Consider the following 17,246-nt stretch of genomic DNA (forward strand, 5'->3'; position numbering starts at 1 on the left):
GCATAAATCATACATTCGGCAAGTCTGTTGATTGTTGTTGCAATTAGTTTGACTGCTCTGATATTTTAAAGGGATTGTCAATCTAATGGTGAAGCTTGTAAAGGTAATCTGTAATAATTATTTGTTGCTCTGAGTAAATTAAAGGTTGCGCCTTCCATGTCTTGTAATGTATTCTTGAAGAGTTTATCATTCTCGGTATTGTAGTGTTTTGTTGTTAAACCCCACAACAGGAAGTTATAGCTGAAGTTTTACAATTTCCATGCCCCTGGGCAAGCAAGGACTGAGTAACTCAATGCTCTCACCTCACCTGCAAAAAGCAGACATATGGACAGTGAGTGGGGACAGCAGTGAACTCAGCTGTGACTTGGACACTTGCCATTTAGGCTGACACAGTCGTGCACCCGGTAGCTTGCCTCTGATTGATAAGGAAATGACAGTTAAGAGGCCCAACTATGATATAAGTGAGCACAGTAAGAAGTCTTACAGCGCCAGGTTAAAGTCCAACAGGCTTGTTTGGAGTCACTAGGTTTTGGAGCGCAGCTCCTTCATCAGGTGAGTCTGGACGCAGCCGCCACGTCGGGTTTCTGCACAGCTGAGACCACATGTGTCCCGTGCCATCGGGAAATCGGCCCACCGGGGGCGGTGCATCGTGGGTGTGCCGGGTGATGATGTGCCAACACCGTTGCAGCGGCGTGCAGCGCGCATCACGATGGTGTCAGTTTGAAGGGGCAGAGCATGGCCAACCGGCGCCGGCCCCGATTTCGGTGTCAGAGCCCATTCTCCGCCCAATCGCCGAACACAATTTTGCCGTTGGGTAACAGAGAATCCCACTCCTGACCTTTTATCTGGATAGTATTGTCCCTTTGCTGAGATGCCCAGAAAAAATAAAGCTGAGAAAGCTTTGAGCAGAAACCTGCCGACTGAGTCCGGATCTTCTCAGGGCTCAAAAGGAAGTAAGATGGAGGAGTTGGTTTCTTTCTCTCCGTCCACTCCACAAACGGCCAAGGTTCTCACTAATATTTTGGTGAAAGAGTTCGAGAAACACCGACAAATCACGTCAGTGGATCCTGAAAGATAAATTGAAGAAGTCTTGGCCCCCATTAGTGTGGCTCTGGAAAGAAATTAGTTCTCATCGTACCCCTTGTTATTGAAAATATGGAAAGATGTGTCATTTGAAACATGGAAGTCTGGCAATATCTGGTCTGAGAGAAACATGAGAGAATACAGGGAAAGATCCCACAAAGGGCTAACAGCAGCTGCCAGGGCAGGATTGTAAAATGCAGATATCCTTGGTCAAGCAGGCTTAGCAAACAAGACAAACAGGATTTTTGTTTGAAGCCAAAAACAATGGCTCACACCATCATTGAAAGTAACTATCTTAGTGAGCATCTGGAAAAGAAAGGGTGAGGTTCAGTTGAATTTGGTGATAATTCTAAGTGTGAAATTTTGCTAATACCAGGTAAATTAAAGAAAACTGGAGACTATCAGTCTACGAGAAATATAATTCAAAGCCAAAATCAAAGTCAAAATTATGAGCTGAGGACACAATTGGAAAATAAAATTATAGAAATGACAGGAATTAAAAGTAACACCTCTTAAAGTCAAAGCATTTGAACATCACAAAGGAAACAATGTAATCAGATCTATGTCTGAATGAATACTTAGTTGGATTAGAAAGTTTAGATCAAAGATGCTTTTTACAATCAAAATTAAATAAGAGTTACTTTACAATAAAGTCATAAAAACTAGATAACTGTTAGAAAAATATATAAACCCGAAGAAAGGGAACAGCAGGCAGAACCAGAACCAGAACTCAGAGGGAGAGAGAGAGAAGCAGCGAAGGAACAAGCAGCTCAGAGTCAGATTACAGTCAGCTCGGCCATAGGAAAGAGACAGGGCAAAGCAGCCGATCCAAAATAGTGAGTACATCTAAAGAAGACCAGACTTTAAAAAGAAGATTGATTGTCAAGTTGAGCCTGAAGGTCCCTTCAACCAACCACAAGGATCCAGAAGCAAGATCTTGTTACCTTTCTGTAAAGACAGTAATTGCAGCTTTTAAAAGAAAAAATATAATAATAAAATAACTTAATTTAACCTGAAATAGTGGTTATTCCAAAGTCTACTTTACTTACTTAGCAATGTGGGACCAAGGATCGATGCTACTAAGTGGTAAGTAGATGAAATCTTCGGTGAAGGTATGGGTTATACCAGGGGATAATTTGAAAACATAGTTTGACCTGAATAGCACCCACTGAAGCCTGTATCGGAGTCGGGGAGTGAGAAACCCTGTTCACCATTTAGAATGTCGGCCCTTTTTGGTGTAGGAGGAATTCTAAGAATAGTAGTGAGTTTTCAAAAACACCCTGCAGTGCAGAAGGAGGCCACCTGGCCCATTGAGTCTGCACCCGCCCTCCAAAAGAGCACCATAACCCAGGCCAGAAAAACCGTCGAAGTCCATGGAGTCACGATTAAGAGTATGGACCACAGTGATTGGACACCCCGCTAGTGTCCGATCTGGCTTCTGTGGCTGAGCCAAGCTGAATGACCTGGAGGCAGAACATACAGATTGTGGGGTTGCCGGAGGGGATCGAGGGCCATTCTCCCCATGAATATTTCTTGGGCATGTTCCTCAAAATGGAGGGAAAGGGTGGATTTACATCCCTGCCTGAATTAGACCGGGCCCATCGCTCACTTCGACCGAAGTGGTGTCCTGAAGATCCACCGTGTCTGGCGATTGTAAGATTCCGCAGTTTTCAAAAAAAGAGAGGGTTCTGCGATGGACAAAGGAACACGGTGATTTTAAGTGGGAAGGCTTAACTACTCCATTGGGCTGTATCAGGATATGGGCACGGAGTTAGTGAAAAAAGAGCCGCGATTAATGGAATGAATGCCACCCTGTACAAAAGTGGAGTCAGGTTCAGGATGGTCTAGCCAACTCATTTTAGAGTCACATTTGAGGAAAAAGACTATTTGCCGGGTGATGAGAACTCTTTTGTTCAAAGAAACCAGTTGCGCGCTATGTAATTTGGTTTATGGCTCTGTCGACGGGCATGTTGTATTATTTGTATTTCTTGTTTTTCCTTGTTCTTGTTGGGGCTGTGTTCTTATTGCCATTGATTAGATTAGAGCTCCTCCACTGTGTGGAGTTCTGTTCTTTACATTAATATACAGTTTCCTTTCTTTTTTCAACATTGTTGTTCGGCATGCAATTTACTCGTTAGTCGAGCATGCAAGTTAAGTGGGGTTTTGGTATTATTTTATTTATTTTTATTTTTCTCCACTTGGGAGTCTTCCTGCTAACTAGAGAGTTAGATAAAGAGAGTGGTTTTGGAAGGTATGCATTATAGCTCATTATAATAGTTTTTAGAAAATGAGCTGAGAGTTTTTGTTTTGTTTGGTTTTTATAACAAATGCAGGATTTTAGATATATTGGATTATAAACATTTGGCAATTTAAGGGTTAGAAGCCTGGGTTAGAGTGTGTTTGACTGGAGTAGTTATGTTTTTAAAAATAATCTTGGTTTGCAAGACCAGAAAGCTTTAGGAGCCAAAGGTGAAATTGATCTAGCTTAGATTGGATTTGATTTGTCACGTGTACTGAGGGTAGTGAAAAGTATTGTTCTGCATACAGTCCAGACAGATCGTTCCACACATGAAAAAAACATAGGACACACATGAAGGGGGTGTCCAGATTTGAGACCTCTTAAAACTGAGTAGCTAGGATGCCACTAGAGTAGTTCTACACAAATTAGTTTATTAAGGATTGAGATTAATCATAGAAAGTATACACAGTAATCATTATTAACCATTAAACCTGCATTTTAGGGCATATCAGTGATAATCAGGTAAACTCTAGATGCAAGCAATGGCCACAATGCATGATGGGATTTAGGCTAGCTAACTTGCCCATGATTTTGAGACACACGAGATTGTGTGGTCAGCAGATTACATAGTGGACTTAGTAAACAAGTTTTATCAGTGGCTCCAATATCCCGTCTGGGGCAATCCATGGAGTAAAGAGGAAGCCAGTTCTGGTATCCTGCCCCTGGATGGACAATGAGTGAACAGGATCTGACTGCGATATCAGGATGGGAATGCCCCCCCAAAAAACATTAAAATGGACACAGGATCTTGGTAAACAACATGTGACAGGATGGGGTTAAATCATGAGCTGATCACAATTTTACTGGATAGTTTGGAAATTACAGCTTTAAGGATTGGATCAAGCCCAACTGGGGTGGTCTATTGATTTTTGGAAAATCGTACAATTGATGTATTTTTATCAGCGTTTAGCAGATAGATCTTGGCAAGCATCAGATCTCTCTCTCTCGTGTACACAAAAACAAGCTTGGGATAATAAAGCCATCTTATCCAGGTTGTTGTGTCTGTTGCCCTCTGTATTGGGTTGAAGCATAACCACAGGGAGAACCCCACGTAAAAGCTGACTCAATACACAGGTCTTGAAAACGTTCCTACAACACAAATACACAATATAAATACACAGCCACAGACATCAGATGATGAGATCAGTTCAGTCCATATGATGGACATTCAGGAGTCTGGTAACAGCAGGGAAAAAGCTGTTTTTGAACCTATTAGTGCGTGTTCTCAGACTTTTGTACCTCTTGCCCGATAGAAGAGGTTGGAAGAGAAAATAACCCTGGTGGGAGGGGTCTTTGATTATGCTGCCCACTTTCCCAAGACAGTGGGAGGTGTAGATAGAGTCAATGGAAGGGAGGCAGGTTTGTGTGATAGACTGGGCTGCGTCCACGACTCTCTGAAGTTTCTTGCGGTCTTGGGCCGAGCAGTTACCATACCAGGCTGTCATGCAGCCAGATAGGATGCTTTCTATGGTGCATCTGTAAAAATTGGTAAGAGTCAATGTGGACATGCCAAATTTCCTTAGCTTTCTGAGCAAGTATAGGTGCTGTTGTGCTTTCCTGGTCATAGCGTTGACGTGGGTGGACCAGGATAGATTGTCGGTGATGTGCACACCTAGGAATTTGAAGCTGTCAACCATCTCCGCTTTGGCACCATCGATGTAGACAGGGGTGTATATGATACTTTGCTTCCTTAAGTCAATGACCAGCCCCTTAGTTTTGCAGACGTTAAGGGAGAGATTGTTATCATTACACCACACCACTAGGTTCTCTAGCTCCCTCTTGTACTCTTTTTTAAAATAAATTTGGAGTGCCCAATTAATTTTTTCCAATTAAGGGCAATTTATCATGGACAATCCACCTACCCTCCAGTTCTTTGGATTATGGGGGCAAACCCAAGCAAACCGGGCGGGATTCTCCTTTCCGAGGACTAAGTCCCCAGGCCAGCGGGAAAAGCGGCATGAACCACTCCGGCGTCAACAGCCCCCGAAAGTGCGGAATTCTCCGCACTTCTGGGGGCTAAGTGGACGCTGGAGGGGTTGGCGCCGCGCCAGCCGGCGCCGAAGGGACTGCGCGTGTTTGCGCAGGTGCAGAACCGTCAGCGTGTTTTGGCGCATGCGCAGGAGGTTCTCTTCTCCGCGCCGGCCATGGTGGAGCCCTACAGTGGTCGGTGCGGAAGGAAGGAGTGCCCCCACGGCATAGGACCGCCCGTAGATCGGTGGGCCCCGATCGCGGCCAGGCCACCGTGCCCCCCCCCCCCGGGGTTGGATCCCCTGAGGACCTACCCCGCCGACTTACCTGCCAGGTCCCGCCGTGTGGGACCATGTCTAATCCACGCCGGCGGGACCGGCCAAAAACGGACGGCCGTTCGGCCCATCGGGGCCCGGAGAATTGCCGGGGGGGGCCGCTGCCAATTGCCCCAGACCGGCATGGTGTGAACCCCGCCCCCACCCGAAAAATGGCACCAGAGAATACGGCAGCCAACGTCAGGGCGGCGGGGCGGGATTCGCGCCGCCCCCCCGGGGATTCTCCGACCCGCCGGGGGGGTCGGAGAATCCCGCTGGGGGAGAATGTGCAAACTCTACATGGACAATGAGACAGTGACCCAGAACCGGGATCGAACCCAGGACCTTGGCGCTGTGAGGCAGCTGTGTCTCTCTTGTACTCCGACTCATCGTTGTTCAAGATCCAAGTCACTACGGCCATGTCATCAGCAAACTGTTGATGGAGTTGGAGCCAAATTTTGCCATACATTCGTGTGTATGAATAGGGAGTATAGTAGGGGGCTAAGTACGCAGCTTTGTGGGGCACTGGTATTGAGGACTATTGTGGAGGAGGTGTTGTTGTTTATCCTTTCTGATTGCGGTCGATGAGTCAGGAAGTTGAGGATCCAGTTGCAGAGTGGGGAGCCAAGTCCTAGGTTTTGCCGTTATGATATGGGCTTGACTGGGATTATGGTGTTGGAGGTGGAGCTGTAGACAATGAATAGGAGTCTGACGTAGGAGTCCTTGTTATCGAGTGTAGGGCCAGAGAGATGGTGTTTGCTGTGGACCGGTTGCGGCAGTTTACGAATTGCAGTGGATCAAGGCACTCTGGGAGTATGGTGTTGATGCTTTCAGAGTAAAATGCTTGGGCAAATGCTGTTATTTGACTAGGGGAAGTCCCTAGGGAATTGATGTGTTTTCAACCTGGGAGTTAATTTGTTAGCAGCTTGGAGAGATGACTGCTGAGTGGAGCTATGGTATTCAGACATCTTGAGAAATCTTTTGAGTCAAGTTCTGAACCTGCTACCCTTTAGACCACAAGTAAAGCATTTTGTTCTCACAGTAGGATATTCCTGTAGGTGGATTACTGGGGCGAAATTCTCCGTTATCGGCGGAAACTCCGCCGATCGGCGCAAAAAACGGCGCAAATCCCACTTGCGTCACGTCATAAAAATGGGCCGATAGTCTGCGGCCCGAAATGGGCTAGCAGCGACGTAACGGGATCCGCGCTTGCGCAGTGGTTCACGCCGTGCAGCGTCATATGCGCTGCACGGCGTGACGGCTCATAAGGCCGCGCAGCTCCCCCCCACCCGACCGGAACAGCCGACCGCAACACCCGACTTGATGGCTGGCCGTCACTCAGCCCCGAGGTTCGAGTCACGCGATGTGGAGGCGCTCCTGGATGCGGTGGAGCAGAGGAGGGACGTCCTGTATCCCGGGCACGGCCGCAGAGTTGCCCCACGCCACAGCCGGCGTCTGTGGAGGGAGGTGGCAGAGGCCGTCACCGCTGTGGCCCTAACACCACGGACAGGCACCCAGTGCCACAAGAAGGTGAACGACCTCGTCAGAGCAGGCAGGGTGAGCGTCCCCCATATCCCCTCTCCCCCAAATCCCCCCCTCCCCCATATCCCCCCCCTCCCCCATATCCCCCCCTCCCCATATCCCCCATATCCCCATATCCCCCCTCCCCCATATCCCCCCCTCCCCCATATCCCCCCTCCCCCATATCCCCCCTCCCCCATATCCCCCATATCCCCCCTCCCCATATCCCCCATATCCCCCCTCCCCCATATCCCCCATATTCCCCCCTCCCCCATATCCCCCCTCCCCCATATCCCCCATATCCCCCCTCCCCCATATTCCCCATATCCCCCCCTCCCCGATATCCCCCCTCCACCATATCCCCCATATTCCCCCCTCCCCCATATCCCCCATATCCCCCCTCCCCCATATCCCCCCCTCCCACATATCCCCCCTCCCCCATATCCCCCCTCCCACATATCCCCCCCTCCCCATATCCCCCTCCCCCATATCCCCCCTCCCCCATATCCCCCATATCCCCCCTCCCCATATCCCCCCCTCCCCCATATCCCCCATATCCCCCCTCCCCCATATCCCCCATATTCCCCCCTCCCCCATATCCCCCCTCCCCATATCCCCCATCCCCCATATTCCCCATATCCCCCCCTCCCCCATATCCCCCCTCCCACATATCCCCCCTCCCCCATATCCCCCATATCCCCCCTCCCCATATCCCCCATATCCCCCCTCCCCCATATTCCCCATATCCCCCCTCCCCATATCCCCCCTCCCACATATCCCCCCTCCCCCATATCCCCCATATTCCCCCCTCCCCCATATCCCCCCTCCCCCATATTCCCCATATCCCCCCTCCCCATATCCCCCCTCCCACATATCCCCCCCCCATATCCCCCATATCCCCCCTCCCCCATATCCCCCCCTCCCCCATATCCCCCATATCCCCCCTCCCCCATATCCCCCATATCCCCCCTCCACCATATCCCCCCCTCCCCCATATCCCCCATATCCCCCCTCCCCCATATCCCCCATATCCCCCCTCCCCCATATCCCCCATATCCCCCATATCCCCAAGTGAATCCAGCCCTAACCTTAACCTCTGCAATGCACGCGCAACCGATGGCGTGCATTCATATACCTGCCTAACACTGTTGCCTTTTACCCCTGCCACCACCCCCCCCCCCCCCCCAGGAGAAGCGCGCACACAACAATAGGGAGCATGTGAGGACTGGAGGAGGGCCCGCTGATGAGAGGCCACTGACCGTACACGAGGAAAGGGCCCTGGAACTGGCTGGGGGACCTGAGGACTGGGAGGTTGCTGATGCAGAGGTCGGGGCCCCACGAGCAAGTGAGCCACCAACAGCCCGTCCCCATATCCCCCCTCCTCTATATCCCCCTCTCCCGTATCACCTGATCACTGCCTGATGTCTAACCATGCATGCTTCATTGTGTATCGCAGGACCAAACGTCCAGGCACCCATCCCCGCAGATGCAGACCGCCCGCAGGATGCCCCTCGGAGACCACGGGAGACGGAGAGACCCGCACCCTCCAGCATGCGACGCCCGCAGGATGCCCCTCGGAGACCACGGGAGACGGAGAGACCCGAACCCTCCAGCATGCGACGCCCGCAGGATGCCCCTCGGAGACCACGGGAGACGGAGAGACCCGAACCCTCCAGCATGCGACGCCCGCAGGATGCCCCTCGGAGACCACGGGAGACGGAGAGACCCGGACCCTCCAGCATGCGACGCCCGCAGGATGCCCCTCGGAGACCACGGGAGACGGAGAGACCTGGAGCAACAGGGAGACGACACCCCCGTCACGTGCGGGAGCGACCACCCAGCGATGAGGGGGGCAGCCACAGGCCCCCGTCACATCCGAGCCAGGACACCACTACCCAGGACACCACTATCCAGGACACCCCTACCCGGGACACCACTACCCAGGACACCCCTACCCGGGACACCACTACCCGGGACAGCACTACCCGGGACAGCACTACCCGGGACAGCACTACCCGGGACAGCACGACCCAGGACACCCCTACCCGGGAAGACGAAATACCGGACAGTGACTCAGAGTGGATGGGTGGAGACGAACCCCCACCCCAAAGTGCCATGGACTCAGAGTGGGACGAAGAGCACGACACAACGCCACTGCTGTCACCAACACCCTCCACCATCGCAGAAACACTCACCACGGTTGGGCACTTTAGTGATGAGGCGTTTGGTACACTCACTGGTGCGCAGAACACAGCCGTCCCGGTACAGCAGGTGGAGGTAGGAGCAGCAGAGGGACCGGGCGGTCGGAGGGCAGCCCAGGCCAAGCGAACATCTGCCGCCCAGATGGATCCCGGGTTCCTGCAGTTACCACACCCACACATAGATCCGATGCAACCACCGACACGGAGACGAGCGAATAGGGTGACGGGTGGCTTGCGGCGGCTGCGGTCGCAGGTGGAGGAGTCCACCCGCGTCCAGGAGCTGGGAGTGGTCCCGGTCATGCGTGCCACCCAGGCTGACACCGCACGGGTGGCGTCCGCGGTGGAGGCAATGGGTGCGACGGTGTCAGACATGGGGAACGGTTTGCGAGGCCTGGGGCCTTCCGTGCAGGCGGCGTCTGTGGCCCAGGAAATGGCTGCCCTCTCACAGGAGGCCATGAGCCAGTGCCAGCGCCAGATGGCAGAGGCGCTCAACGCCATAGCCCAGTCTCAGCACGCCATAGCCCAGTCTCAGCAGGCCATGGCCCAGTCTCAGCAGGCCATGGCCCAGTCTCAGCAGGCCATAGCCCAGTCTCTGCAGGCCATGGCCCAGTCTCTGCAGGCCATGGCCCAGTCTCAGCAGGCCATCGCTGAGGGCATCGGCGCCAGTGGCCATGTGCGAGCTGGCGTCGCACTGTCGCAGACAGGGTTCGACAACCCCCTGGGCTCCATGGCTGCAAACCTGCAGACCCCTGTCGATACCAGCACGGGCCTCCAGGACTGGCAGCGCCAGATGTCGGGGGCGCGTCGGATGGCCAGTCCGTTCGCATCCCCCACCCATGTAGAGGCCTGGGGGCCATCGGGCACCCCGAGGGAGGAGGAGGTGGTGTGGTCCGTCCCGGCTCCCTCTGTAGGGGAGGTCCCGGTACACCGCGACACCTTGGACTCCCCCCCCTTCCGTCCCAGGTGCATCGGGTGGGCAACGGGCAGGACAGGCTGGCAGCTCGCCATCCCAGTCGCCCGGGCCGCAGCCTGGCCCATCTAGGCCAGGACGCCCCAGGAAACGGCCGCCAAAGGGATCCAGTGTCAGAGGGCAGGAATCACAGGAGTCCACCTCCAGTTCTGCTGTACCGTCTGGGGAACCACGTAGACGTAGTCAAAGGGCCCGTAAGGCCAAACAATTAGACACTGAGTAAGTTGGCACGGGTGCAGGGCACAGATGAGTTTTAGGCGCTAGGGCACGTGCATGAACTCCTTTGGTTATTAAAGTCAATGTTACACCTACCGAAGCTGTCTTTGTGCTCTGTCCAAAGTGTGCGGGGGTGTCATGTACGTTGAGCGCAAGTGTGTGTGTGAGGGGTGGTCTTACCTCAGCCCCAGGTGAGTCTGCCCCCTTCCCCCTGGGCCGCCATCAACATCCCCCGGGCAGACGACGAGACCGTGCGCTGCAGTGTCACAGCCGCATGCAGGGATGGTCTGGGTGGATGGTGGTACTGTGGCCATGGGTCAGACATAGTCCAACGATGTAGAGCCAGGAGCTCATCGGAGGCGGGTTGTCATCATTCTCCATGGCCTGCGATAGACACGCGTCCACCCGCAACTCGGTGAGCCCGACCCGTTGTGCCGCCGGTGGATCGGCAATTGGGAGTGGGGGGGTGGTGTGCATGCGGGTGGGGTGTGTGGGGTTTGGGAGGGGGGTGAGGGTGCTGGGTGGGTGGATGGGTGGGGGGTGTGGGTGGTCGGCTGTTGTCATGGTGTGCGGTCTGTGGCCATACTACCCGATTCCCACGCCCATCTAGTCAGTGAAGCGGGCGTCTATCAGTCTGTCCCGTGCCCGCTGGGCCAGCCGGTAACGGTGGACAGCCACTCGTCTGTGTCTACCCCGTCTGCCCTGACCATTGCCCCCATCCCCCTCATCTGGGGAGGACTGGGCCTCTTCCTGCTGCTCCTCCACTCCGCCCTCCTCTGCCTGCGGCACATCGCCCCTCTGCTGGGCTATGTTGTGCAGGACGCAGCACACCACAATGATGCGGCCGACCCTATCTGACCGATACTGGAGGGCGCCCCCAGAGAGGTCCAGGCACCTGAAACGCATCTTCAGCACGCCAAAGCACCTCTCGATCACTCCCCTTGTCGCTACATGGGCATCATTGTAGCGGTTCTCCGCCTCATTGCGTGGCCTCCGTATAGGCGTCATCAGCCACGATCGCAATGGGTAGCCCCTGTCGCCCAGCAACCAGCCCCTCAGCCGGGGATGGCGTCCCTCGTACATGCCGGGGATGGATGACCGCGACAACACGAATGAGTCGTGTACACTGCCTGGGTGACGGGGGCAGACGTGCAGGATCATCATGCGGTGGTCGCAGACCACCTGTACGTTCATCGAATAGGTCCCCTTCCTATTAGTGAACACGGCCCTGTTATCTGCAGGTGGCCGCACGGCGACGTGCATCCCATCGATCGCGCCCTGGACCATGGGGAACCCGGCAATGGCAGAGAAGCCCACGGCCCGGGCATCTTGGCTGGCCCAGTCCACGGGGAAGCGGATGTAGCGGTGCGCCATGGCATAAAGGGCATCTGTCACTGCCCGGATGCACCGATGCACCGATGTCTGCGATATGCCGGACAGGTCCCCACTCGGTGCCTGGAATGACCCCGTTGCATAAAAGTTCAGGGCCACCGTAACCTTGACGGACACGGGGAGAGGGTGTCCCCCGCCAGTGCCACGCGGTGACAGGTGTGCCAGCAGGTGGCAGATGTGTGCCACGGTTTCCCGGCTCATCCGGAGTCTCCTCCTGCATTCCCGGTCCGTGAGGTCCTGGTATGACTGCCGGGGCCGGTACACACGGGGCGCCCTCGGGTGCCTCCGTTGCCGTGGGGCCACGACGTCCTCCTCCCCCTCCTCGTCCTGTCGGTCAGGTGTCCCTCCAGCCTGGGCGGCTGCCGCCTGCCCCTCTGCGGCAGCCTGCGCCGCCTCTCTGGCACGCTCCTCCTCCTCCTCCTCCTCCTCCTCCTCCTCATCCAGGGCAACATAGACATGAGCGGCTGCCACCACGGCGGCCAACATCGCTGGATGGTCTGAAAACATGACGGCCTGGTGGGGGGGAGGGGAACGACGACATGTCATCATTGCCCATATCCCCTCCTCCCCCCAGCCAGGTGGCATGGACCGCATGAGTCCAACTGTCGGAGGCTGGCACCTGGCCAGGTGGACCAACTCATTTGCCCTCCCATCACCCACCCCGGCACGGACCCCCCCCCCCAACCTCCACCCCGGCACGGACCCCCTCCCCAACCCCCAACCTCCACCCCAGCACGGACCCCCTCCCCAACCTCCACCCCGGCACGGACCCCCTCCCCAACCCCCAACCTCCACCCCAGCACAGACCCCCCCCCAACCTCCACCCCGGCATGGACCCCCTCCCCAACCCCCAACCTCCACCCCAGCACGGACCCCCCCCCAACCTCCACCCCGGCACGGACCCCCTCCCCAACCCCCAACCTCCACCCCAGCACGGACCCTTTTCTTCGGAGACTTCGGCGGGGGCGGGGGCGGGATTCACGGCGGCCAACGGCCATTCTCCGACCCGGCGGGGGGTCGGAGAATGACGCCCCTGGTCTCTATTTCACTGGCAGAAGAGATGTAAATCCACTGCATGGTTTGTCACTTACCGATGAAGTAGCTTCTTTTTGAAAGAGTAAACCACCGGGCAGCACAGTGGTTAGCATTGCTGCCTCACGGCGTTGAGGTCCCAGGTTCGATCCTGGCTCTGGGTCACTGTCCATGTGGAGTTTGTGCATTCTCCCTGTGCTTGCGTGGGTGTCGCCTCCACAGCCCAAAAGATGTGTAGGTTAGGTGGATTGGTCACACTAAATTGCCCCTTAATTGGAAAAAATTAATTGGGTACACAAAATTTATTTTAAAAAAAAGAAAGAGTAAACCAAGACATTGAATGACAATGGAGGAAACATAATCATCATCACGCATCTCCAGAAATAAAGTTTTCTTTGAAATAACAAGTGGGTAAAACAAAGTTTCTTACTTGGTATTTGTGTGTGTACATTTCATACATTTGATTCTGCTCCTTGGCTATTTACTCAGGCTGAAACAAACTTAGCAAAACTCTATGGGCTTTCTTCTTCAGCCTTGTGCCTTCTTTAGTGCATTCCAGTACTATGGCCCTGGCCCTCTGTGTATCTCCTTCTCCCTTGTGTTACTCTTGTATCAGGTTCTCTAGAAACCTCAGCCCAACCTTTTGGAACTTCCTCCCCTAAATCCATTCATTTTTAACATCACTTTCAAATGTTTCCATTAATCTCTGTGTAACCACTTCCAGATGTCCATTACCAAAAAATCCCTCCATTAGATTATAGCCTATAATCATTGCCAGGTATCCATTATACTATATATAAGCCATCAGAGCCCCTCAGTTAGATTTCAGCCTTTAACTCAGTCCGGAAACTCTATTATTCTTTGCGTGAGCCATTTAAACTCCTAGATTCGATTCCAACCTTTAATCACTTCCAAGTATTCATTGTTCTTCAAGTTATGTTTTTATTTTGAAACCATACCTTTTTCTAGCTCGCTCTTCTCGTTCTTACAAAGATGTGCAGCTTAGGCCAAGCTAAATTGCCCCTTGGTTTCCAAACATTAGGTGGGGTTATGGGGTTGCGGGGATAGGGTGGGGAGTGGGCCTGGGTGGGATGCTTTTTCAGAGGGTCATGCAGATTCGATGAGCTGAATGGCCTCTTTCTGCACTGTAGAGATTCTATGATACTTAATTGCACCTTTAAAGTATTTCAGAAATTACACCCCAGTGAATCCCTTTATTGTGCAGGATTTGTTGCATTTCCTTCTTTATATCTGGTGAAGTTGTTAATCTATTTGAGGCCATATTAGCAATTCCTGCTAATTGTACGTATGTATTTAGCTTGGATACTCACGGTTATGCTTTTAAATATGTTTCAGTTCATCTCTACTAATGTCCAGGACCTGGTATCTCAGAATCTTAGATCAATTTCATCTTCAATCTTCAGCAGTTCATATCCTCCAAGGAGATATTTTTTGAATATTGTCTCGGTCACTTATCATTACTAAGTCAAGGAGAATGCTGCTTTTCGAGATTCTGCTTACACATGAGCAGTCAGAGATTACATTTACCAACATTGGATGCGATTTAATGGCCATGTTGTGCTTGAGCGAGAGCTCGACACGACTGTCAGATTGTGGGAGAGGCAAAAATCGAGAATCAAGCCGGGCGTTGATCGGTCTGTTAACTAACTGGCCCACTCCCATTGGCAAAGTCATGATCCCTGTGGTAGTCACCACTAGTTGTATTACATGTATTACGGCACTGCCCGTAAACTAGAGGTACATGGGTAAATCCCTGCCTGCTGGCTCCGCCCAGTAGGTGGTGTATAAATGTGTGTGCTCACCGGTGCTGCAGCCATTCTGGTTCCAGCTACAGGAGGCACCACATCTTTGCTCAATAAAGCCTCGATTATTCCAGTACTCTCGTCCTTGTGGTAATTGATAGTGCATCAATCCCGTCGAAGCGTGGCAAGAAACTAATAAGCACCACTTAAGGCCAATCTCCATACAAATAATGGCCTCCCCAGCAAGTTACATGGGAGTCAATTAGTACACCTTTTTAAAAACATGAAGCTGGCGGAATGGCTGCTACGGGGACCCGAGGAAGTGAGTAGCCACACCCTGGATCATGTGCACGCATTATGGGGTCAACCCCAGCCCTCGCCTCTCTGCCTCACTGACCACCCATAACTACCACTGACCTTGAAGGCCTCTGGCCATGCAGCTGATGGTTATTGCTAACAGGAAATTTAGCAATTGTAGTTAAGTGAGCACTTCACAACTCCCAAGTGGATTCCGTGGGTGGGCGGGCCATGTAACATGTGGGAGTTATTGCCTAGCATCCCGATCAGACAATGAGGCCTGGACACTGTGCCTGAACACTGCAGGAAGCAACATAACCAAGGCAGCAGCAAACATCCGAACACCCAGGGCTGGTCTGCGACCAGAGGGTGGGTGTGTGCAACGTTCAGGAGACCAGTGCCCAGTACAGGTAAGGTTACGTGCGGGTTCACAAGCTACAGCCACAAGTGCATCTGTGAGGTCACGGGTGCCCTGTTTGCCCGGGCAGTGAACTATATAAAGTTTGACATGGACCAGGCCCAACAAAATGCCCGGGCAGCAGGATTCTCCCCCGTCACCCCGGGCTGCCCCAGGTCCAGGGGGTAATAGATGGCACGCATGTGGCCTTGTGCTCACCAGGCTGTCCTTACAGTGCACCTTTCAGAGGGTCACCTGCTTTGCACTTGTCTGCTGTTCTCTTCACAACCTGGAACAGCAGCAGGGCGACGTGCTAGAGTTGGAGGGGGAGGAATGTGTGGCCACCCCGGAGGAGGATGAGAAGGCACCAGACCGTGGTGGCTGGAGGACGAACCTGGGGCAGACCCACAGAACCAACCATAGGATGGAGGACAGACGGCAGCGGCGAAGGTCCTGCAAGCTCGGAGGGCCAGAGAGCCCCTCGTCTTCGCCCGTTTCTCACACTGAAGTCAGACATAGCTGGACATTCTACCTTCCATGACAAGACTTGTTTCTCTCTCCTTTCTACCTCCAACTACTTCAACTTCAATGTTTGGTGTCCCTTTAAATAGAGGAGTTGAAGTCACATCTTGTGGGTTGATGTAATCCATGCTTAACTAATTGGTGAGGAAATCTAGAAATCATCTGTTACTGCAGGACCCAGGTTAAAAAATCACTGACGGATGCATTTACACTTGAGTTTCCTAAGCATTGTCAGATACTCCCATCCCCTGCATCCAGCATGTCGTAAACTTAAAATTGCATGCAATATTTTGGTGTGCAAGTTGGGAGACAGTGGAAGAAATTAGGAACTTATTTTGGTGGAAGTGTGAAAACGGGCACTAAATAGGTGCTGTAGTAATAAGACTTACCTGTTTGAAACTAAAACAGAGACTGTGCACATTTAGCACTCAAGAGCTGATCAGGTGCAGCACGGAAGCATTGTGGATAGCACAATTGCTTCACAGCTCCAGGGTCCCAGGTTCAACTCCCGGCTTGGGTCACTGTCTGTGCGGAGTCTGCACATTCTCCATGTGTGCGTGGGTTTCCACCGGGTGCTCTGGTTTCATCCCACAGTCCAAAGATGTGCGGATTAGGTGGATTGGCCGTGCTAAATTGTCCATAGTGTCCAAAATTGCCCTTAGTGCTGGGTGGTGTTACTGGGTTATGGGGATAGGGTGGTGTGGTGATGTGCATCAATATAAATAATGCAGGCTAGCTAGACACTAGAGGGAGCACCAGTGACATCACACACACACACACACACACTCAACCGATAGAAGTGTAAATAGTTTAATAAACGTGTTGAAGTTATCTCCACGTCTGAACCTTCCTTTGTCAAGTGCACCACAAGGAAACCGCTTATGTTACACCTACAACATAACAAATCATGATACCAGGAGTGAACTGTTTCAATCCACATAGCCATACCTCAGCGTACAGTGACAACCATCACCTCAGCGTACAGTGACAACCAGCAACGATACCCAGGCAAGATGTTCGAGATCCGGGTTCCGCAGCAGCTCCAGTGCCACGGCGATCTCCGCGAAAACTGGCGGGCATTCCGGCAAAAGTTTGAAATATTCCTGGTGGCAGCCGAACTAGAAGAAGTGGCCGGTCCTGGAAAAACAGAGCTTCTCCTCACCATCGCTGTTGCCAGGGCAGAAGAAATCTTTTAAAAATTAAAGTTCTCCAAGGGGCAAAACAGGAGCGACTTCCAGGCAGTCCTGGACAAATTCAGCAAACACTGTGAG

At 52.9% G+C, this 17,246-nt stretch overlaps 1 long non-coding RNA gene across 3 annotated transcripts in view; it reads right to left on the reverse strand.

Moving 5' to 3' along the window:
- Positions 1–3,733: 3,733 nt before the first annotated feature.
- Positions 3,734–17,246, reverse strand: part of LOC140386691 (uncharacterized) — a 289,681-nt gene continuing 276,168 nt past the window's right edge. For all 3 annotated transcript variants that reach the window (XR_011933652.1, XR_011933654.1, XR_011933653.1), the window contains 2 exons: positions 13,056–13,264; positions 3,734–4,471 (listed from right to left, as the gene is read on the reverse strand). This is a non-coding gene — a long non-coding RNA (uncharacterized lncRNA). The remainder of the gene's footprint in view (positions 4,472–13,055; positions 13,265–17,246) is intronic.

This window comes from Scyliorhinus torazame, chromosome 12 (assembly GCF_047496885.1).
Source record: "Scyliorhinus torazame isolate Kashiwa2021f chromosome 12, sScyTor2.1, whole genome shotgun sequence".
NCBI classification, from domain to species: Eukaryota; Metazoa; Chordata; class Chondrichthyes; order Carcharhiniformes; family Scyliorhinidae; genus Scyliorhinus; species Scyliorhinus torazame.